This window comes from Motacilla alba, chromosome 1, assembly GCF_015832195.1.
Source record: "Motacilla alba alba isolate MOTALB_02 chromosome 1, Motacilla_alba_V1.0_pri, whole genome shotgun sequence".
NCBI classification, from domain to species: Eukaryota; Metazoa; Chordata; class Aves; order Passeriformes; family Motacillidae; genus Motacilla; species Motacilla alba.
In genome coordinates this window covers 99,566,296-99,574,168 of record NC_052016.1, presented here as the reverse complement: position 1 = coordinate 99,574,168, position 7,873 = coordinate 99,566,296, and positions in this window count along the sequence as shown.

Below are 7,873 nucleotides of genomic sequence, written 5' to 3'. Positions count from 1 at the left end.
CCATGATCTTGTCCAGTTTCTCAAGTAACGAGCAGTGTGTTGGGATTTATTTGTCCTTTTCTTATCTTTGTGAACAGAGAAGGGAATTTGCTACGTTGTTTTTGTGGTTTTCATGATACGGTGTAGTGTTTTAGGTTCCACTTGGGTTTTATTTTTTAAACACGTGTCGTTCTTCTCATCTCAGGCTGTTTGTGTGCAGTAATAATGGGGTCTGAGGAGCATCTCTCATGTGGAAAAAGAAGGAAATTTAGTAATGCCATAAGACTCAGAGGGATCTTAAGTTTGCTGAAGATCTGAGATACGGATAGCTGAACATGATCATAACTGTGTTGCTCATAGTGTGTTGAATGAGTGCTTAGATTTTGTGCAAAACCGATGTCATATTTCAAGGAGCTACTGTAGTCTAATTCAAGGAAGAGAATGTGACTCTTTTAAAATGAGAAAGCTGCAGTTTTTTCAAGAGAGCTGGGATTTGATTTGACTTCTTAAATCAGAAAAAACACCTTTGAAGAGGAAATGCCTAATGGTACACATTATCAACATATTAAAATATTGGTCTGCAGTCCTAAATATATGGCAGTGGTCATTGTAAAGTCTATTGTTTATACTTAAAAACAGCTTTTTCATTCCAAATCCTTCCCAGTTCAGTGAGAAAGAATTATTTATTCTGCAATAATATTTTTCTCCATATTTTAATCAGTGCAGTGATGGATATTTTGCATTTGAAAGAAATTTCAGCAGAGATGTATTTCAGGCAAATTGAGATAGAGCAAATTGTGACTTTTTAGGATCATTTCGGTATATCTTAGGTCTTCAGAACAAGATGAAATTATATTCATGTACAAAGACAGTAGCACCAATCATTTAACATGCACATAAGTACCAAGAGAGTAAAATCCTGGACTCTCTGAAGTCAATGAAAAATGTTTCACAGAATCTAAAATTTTACTCAGTAAGCTTTGAGAAAAGATGTCGAATTTTCTTCTGCAGTATTTATCTTGAAATAATGTTTTAAATATGGTACAGAGACTGCAGAGAATAATGTGGTCAGCCAGTCTGGGATTGCCAGCCAGCAATTCACAATGTCAGAGGATGAAGGTGGAACTTACAGTGCACATTACAACTACATAGCAGAAAATAGACTGGAAATACTATTAATTCCCTCAAAATATGATGATACCCTACCACTACAATCATGGATTTGTGCCGGGTATTTTTTGACAAGCATGTTAGCCTCATGATTCCCCTGCAATCTTGTGGTGTTTTATTGCTATTTGTTTGCATGCAGTGGGACACATCTTTGTTTGCTAGTAAAACTCAAAAAACGTTTCAAATGTTGCAGGTTTAGCACAGCCAATCAAAAACTGTAGGCACAAAGTTCTGTATTTGTTCAGTTTTGCTGTTCATTGTAGTGGAGTTCAGTTCCTTGCAATGCAGAAAATACATACTCCCCCCTTAAATCCTGGACTTTGTGTGGCCGTAGACTCGTTCAAAGAGAAGTCACTAAACAGTTTTAATTACTACATATGGAAGTCTGGCTTCGTTCTCCCCTGAGACCTAGAGGTGAAAGAATGTATATTTAACTTTCAGCAGAGTCTGTAATCCGTTCTCTCCCCATTGTTTGCTCCCGCGTTCTGCTTCAGCACCCTTTCACAGCCTGGCTTCCACAGTGCTCTCTCAAGGGTGATTCAGCTTACTGTAATTTTATTGCTGGTAGTTCTGATTTATTTAATGGGATTTGTTTTACTTTGCAATATTACTTTAAGCTCTGATCTGTTGTAGGATAAAAATGTTATTATGACAGTGTTAGCTTCTCTGTAAATTACAGTGCCTTGAGGATTGCGTTTTGAGACTACATGTAAACACTTTACAGAGCTAATAACATAGATACCATATGTAAAGCTTGAAAAATATTTAAATAGGGCACATTTGAAGGAATAAAACAATCAAAAGGCTTTTTGGGGGATAATGCAGATTACACTGAATTGTTTAGACTCAATGTACAGCTCTTAAAACAGAACCCACGTACCATCATCCATTTTCCCTTTTCTTCCTGCTTACCTACAATTTATTTGAACTATTCTAATATGTTTCCAGCAGAATTCCTTTACAGTAATTGACGAGATCTCTGGGATAATGTCTTTGGAACAATAACCTTTCATCTAATGCAACAATCATGAGTCATTTTTGTTAACAGGCTTGCCTAGAAGAAAAACAAAAATTCTACAAAAATGAAAACAAACAAGCTAGTTAGCTGTTTAGACAGAAATGTACCACCTTCTCTCTTGGCAGTGATATTCCCTCAATGTTTTTGTTGACTCCAAATGGGGGGGGTTTAATTCCTTTGCAAGGAAAACAGCTACAAGGTTGCAGTTGGTAGTTTGAGTTACAGCAAAACTGAAGTCATCGGGGGTTACTACTAATATAATATTTTCGGTATAAGACTTTCTTTGGAAACTGAAACACAAGCCCAACCCTTGATCGCTCGAGGATCTTGGAGGTCTTTCGTAACCTTAATGAGTACATGATTCTCGGATCCTAAAGCAAAGGGAATTTTCCTGAGGAATTAATTCTGAAGTTAATGGTGTTAATTGTTTGAGTAAATGACTCTCCCTCCAGGTGCCAGCACCGGCAGGTCCTGGTACTGCAGCTCTGAGGAAAGGCACCTGGAGATCACGGACAAATTGCTTGCACATTGTTTTGGTGACCCTATCTGAGCACTCTCACTTAAATCCACCTCCTCACATCTACCTCTATATTTTCTTTGTTCCCAAGTCTATTTCTTGCTGTCAAGGAATCTGAAGACTTGGAACTAGAGCCTGAATCATCAGAAAATGGCACACACTGTGTTACTGTCCTTCTCCAGCATGAGGCTGAATGGCTCTGTGGTTTCCTATATAGAAAGTGTCTTTTGTGAGATTGCCTCTTTGTTTAAACAAAAAGAGAGAGAGGGAGAGAATGAAATATACTATGGAATACTCAAGCAGATGCTTGGCATTATATTAACACATGTATTATGGCGTATCATGTAATGGTACACTGTGGGGAATAGTAATGAATAGTTTGGAGCACAATAATGTGCATTGTTGATGTTTGTTAAAATAAAGATATTCAATTTATAATAAAAGGGATTAAAAGCTTAATTCATGACTATGTTAATATTTGTCTGTAAGTACACAGATAAATGGTAACGTACCTTATCACATTAAACACCTGCACGTACAAGTTCCCCTGCTGAGATCTCCATGGGATTGTATGTTTTACAGAGCTTAAACTTTCATTTCCCAAAATAATGATATCATTCATTTACAGATATAGATAGGCTCTTCTTACTCAAACTCTATCCTGAAATGAGAATTGTTACTTCAACTACAAAAATGTGGGATTAATTACCACAGTGATTGCCTGCTGCATCATCTGATGGTATTTGTATATAGAATTTATATATTTTGCAACAATCTGATTGCCTGACAGAAGTGAATTAAGACTTTCTAAAATACACTGCTGTTAAAGGTAAATGATACCTCCAAAACAGATGTGATGAGCCAGGCGGTGGTGGCAAATAGATCTCGTCTTGACACAGATCTCCCAATGTCTTCCCCATATTTCCCACCTGCCATCCTCCGTGAACAACAGAAAAGAATGTGTGTTTGTGAAGAAAATGCATAATTAAGGAGGGTGATTGATGTCTGAACTGTTTAATTGTTTAGCTCTGCAGTGCAAGTGTTTACAGGCATGCTTGATGCCTGTGCAATCTCAGTGTATATACTCAGCAGCTTCCAAAGGACGAAATGTCAGCAGAAGCACCCACCATATTCCTCTCCATGAGAAATAATCCAAAGTTAAATGGTGATAATTCAGACTCTCTTTGGTTGCCAACTTTGCTGAAAGAAGGAACGGAAAAGGAAAACTGCTGTGAAAGGTGAACTAGAAGGGAGATAGAACTGTTCTGGGCAAAGCCACCAAATTGGGCACTTGGAAGGATTTGGCTGCATGAGGACAGTTCAAGGAAATCCTGTAGATGCCAAACATGAACATCTTTCTAGAGAGGGAAAAATAATTTTTGAAATTGAAGGAGGTAGCCAGAGATCAAACAGGGCTTGATATTTCCATCTAAATGCTGTGCTAAAGTATAAGAAAGAGCTCATTTCAAAATTATATTTCCTGAATTTTTTAAAGGTTTCCTCTTATTCTTTAGATGAAACCAGGACATCAAGTAAGTACTAAACACAATCACAGCTGCTTATGAAGTTAGCATTTTATTTAAAGGTTTGGTATGAAAGGCATTTTCCAGGCTGTATCATATAGTCAGAATATCCTGGCTAACACATGTACAGTAATATTGTGTAAAACTCTTGATGTTGCTATCTTGTCCTCCCTTCAAGCAGGTCTCATAGACAACATGTGACTTCTAATCCTCTCTTCAGTGTCTTGTGTCAGCTCTACAGAACCATATCCTCCATCCCACTCTTTATCCCCCACACATGCTTGTTTCATCTTGTCCTACCAGGCACACTGTTTAACATATTTTCTATTGACTAACAGTAAAATAGTAAAGTACAGTTTATTAATTGTCTGTCCCTTTTAGTATGTCCTTTGCTTTTGATTCTGCAAGTATGTTCTCAAAGAAAAGGAAGAATCTGTGTTTTAAATCTTTTTTTAGCATACATTTAAGTGTTGGATTCTAAAGCACAGTGAAGAGATTGTGACCCTCTTGGTTGTGTCAGATGCAGTTGTTTAGCATATGGCCAAAGTCAGAATTTTACTTCATGCTGTGCTGTGAAAATTAAGCCTCTCCAAGAGTGCTTTGTGCACGTGTCCATGGCTTGTGCGAAGGAATGACCACGTTATGAAATAGGAGAACCAGGGAGTTTATCATTTGAGTGTCACCTTGTTCCTCCTGAAGTAGCTGTTTTTTTGAGGAGCACTTTGGATATATTTGCAAATACATGTGTTAGAAGGCATTTGCATAGCCAAGGGTGTGTGAGACACTCACCTTGGGCTGGAAGATGTCAGCTGTACCTGGTAGAAGGCTGTGACACTTTAGAATGACAGCAGGTGGCAGGGAAAAACAAATTTGAGGGTTTAGAGTTGTATAGTCACCTCTATTCCAGCAACTGCCTCTTACTCTTGGTATCCACCCATTAAAAACAGATATTAAAGAATAATTTAATTTAATTTAATTTAATCTGCATTACTCTGAGTAGTGCAATACCAAAGGCCTTTTCTCTGCAATTTTTTGTATCCTGCCTTGCTCCTGGAGGCCATGGCAGTGGTCCTCCATGTCCTCCCTCTCTCCTGACTCAGTGGTAGATTAGTAAGGAGAATACCACTGCTGACACCCTGGTCTTGGAACTTGTGGGGATTTTCTGTGTGTCAGACTTGAAAGTTCATTGTCATTTTCCAGGGGGTTAGAAGGAACTGGAGAGGATAAGGAGGCACAGCAGCAGTACCTCCACACAAGTAGGAAAGACAAAATCTACTGATTAACCTGGTCCAGCAGATCCCCCTGCCATGGCCAGTTATGGTGCTCAACTTCTTTATTTTTAGCTGTCCCACAAAACTCAACATTATCATATCCCGTAAAAAGAAATCTCATTAAGTCTCCATTTTGTATCTTAGGTACATTTCAGCAAAATATTTCAGCAAAGCAAGCTCTGTTTTTTCACATTCCCTCTCCAGTTCATGCTCTTCTGAGCATTCCTTCTTTTGGCTATGCCTAGTAACTAGAACCTGCTCCCATTCTCAGTGGGGTGATGCATTTGAGATCCCAGCTAAACCAGAAAGTTGTTAGCAATAACTAAGAAGCAAGAAATTGATAAATCTAAGCTGAGCTCTGAGTCATGCTGTTGCTGGTTTTTTGAAGACTTGAATCTACTTTAACACGTGTTCATCACCTGAGAATTAATATACTACAAAAAGACTGCTACCTGTTATTTCACCAGCATCTCTTTGATGAAGTGACATGACCCTCACAATTCCCTGCACAGGGCATCTGACAAGGGCCCTCTGTGAGCTGGGGACTTGGGATAAGCAGTCTGAGCATCATTAGGAGAGGTCCCCGTCTCAGAGAAGGTGGGCTGACTAGGGAAACACTACAGAAAACACTTGGTTTAAAAAATATCAGTATTTATCCCGTTTCTTATGTATTTGAGAGGTAAGACTAATAAAATACCTTTTTTTAGGTATTAAACACTCTAAGTAACAGACATGTTAAATAAAAATTTATTTTCTCAATATTTATATTTTCACATAACTTGATTTCTTTTTCGGAAATAAAACTGTATACATTTATTTTAATTTTCAGTTATTTAAAATTTTTCTTTGTCTTTTAAAAATTTATATTTCTGAATTTTAATTTAAAATCTTTAATTAGAGTGTCTTTTATTTATGTCTGATAAACTGGGGTAATGATGCTGGAGACATTTTCAATCTTATTCTATTAAAAATATATATGTTTCTGAGTGTTAAAAGGCTGTTAAAAACCTCCTTATTTACTCTTGTATTTTAGATCTTTCTCTGAATGTATATTTTTTAAGATACCTAGTTTTGTTTGGAGGAAGATCCATTTCTTCCCCCCCCCCCCCCCCCCTTTTTTTTCTGCAGAATGACTTTCTTTTTAAACACTGGGACTTTTGTTATGTTAATCAGTCAGGGAACATTTCCAATTCAATTTTACCTGAGCGCTGGTCAGCTAGAGTTTCCTTTGTTTGATGTCCCTTGAGTCTTCCCTTGTCTTTTAAACTGTAATTTAGTTGGAGCTGCTGTCAATTTACTCCGTCCATTACATTTGCAGTGATATTCCAGACATTGTCTTCCATTCAGTCCTAGAGAAGTTTCTTGACCTAAACAAAGTGTGCAGGGTAAAATCCTATAGAAATTGGAAGTACAAGCACAGAACTCCTGTTTGCCTATGTGCAATACACGCATACAAATAAAATTGCAGCTACCTACCAAGATTATTGCTTTTTTTGTTTTGTAATCTAACAGATCCTTACACTCAAGACAGCTACCAAATGGTAATTAATTAGGATTTGCAATGAAGTGGACGTGTCCCATACAACTAGGCAGCCAGCTTTCTCTCTGCTCTGCCATGCCTCAGTAGGAGGGGGATTTTAAATCCTGCTACTTGGTAACTCCACAGAACAGACCTTAACGTTAAGAGGCAAAAATTTTTATAATAATTGTCAGCTGTCATGGAGTTCAAAAAATATAGAGCAATTTTCTTGCCCTCAGCCCACATCATCAAGGTGTGCCAGGTGGGAAATTTTTGCTTTGAGCAGTGGCTTTCAGTGGGACAAGAAGAGCAAAAGCCCCAGAAAAAAGGTGTTAGAGCCAATTGAGCTACTACACCAAACTACCTCGACTGAGGGTGATGCCAATGTCTGTGGCAGCAGAAAAGTATTGCCTGCATGAGCTTCCATGTGAGCCTCTGAAAGCTGTTATGTAAGACTAGAGAGATCAAAGGTAAAACACTGGAATATATAATTTCCTGCAGTTAAATGACAAATAAGAGAATAAAACTTCCAGTCTGTGGAAGAAGAGAGAGTAGGGACTTTGTGAAGCTCAAGAGAGAAGGAAGCAGGTGGAAGTGTGTCATACATGTCCCTCTGTGGCTCTACGGGCTTTACAAAGGAGCTGAATTGTCTTTTCTACAAAGGTTCTCAGACAGGCAAGGGTACCTCTTAGAGAACCCTGCTTTTCTACTATTGTGCTCCCACACCTTGGATGGGTGGCAGGTGCTGTGTTGGCAGCAGGATACTCTGGGGAAGGTTCCTGAGAGCCCTGAGGACTGGGATACATGTTCAGTCAGGGGCCAAACCCCGTTCCTCCGGCAGAGCTCTCTGGGAAGTTCTGCGATGGCATCATCCAG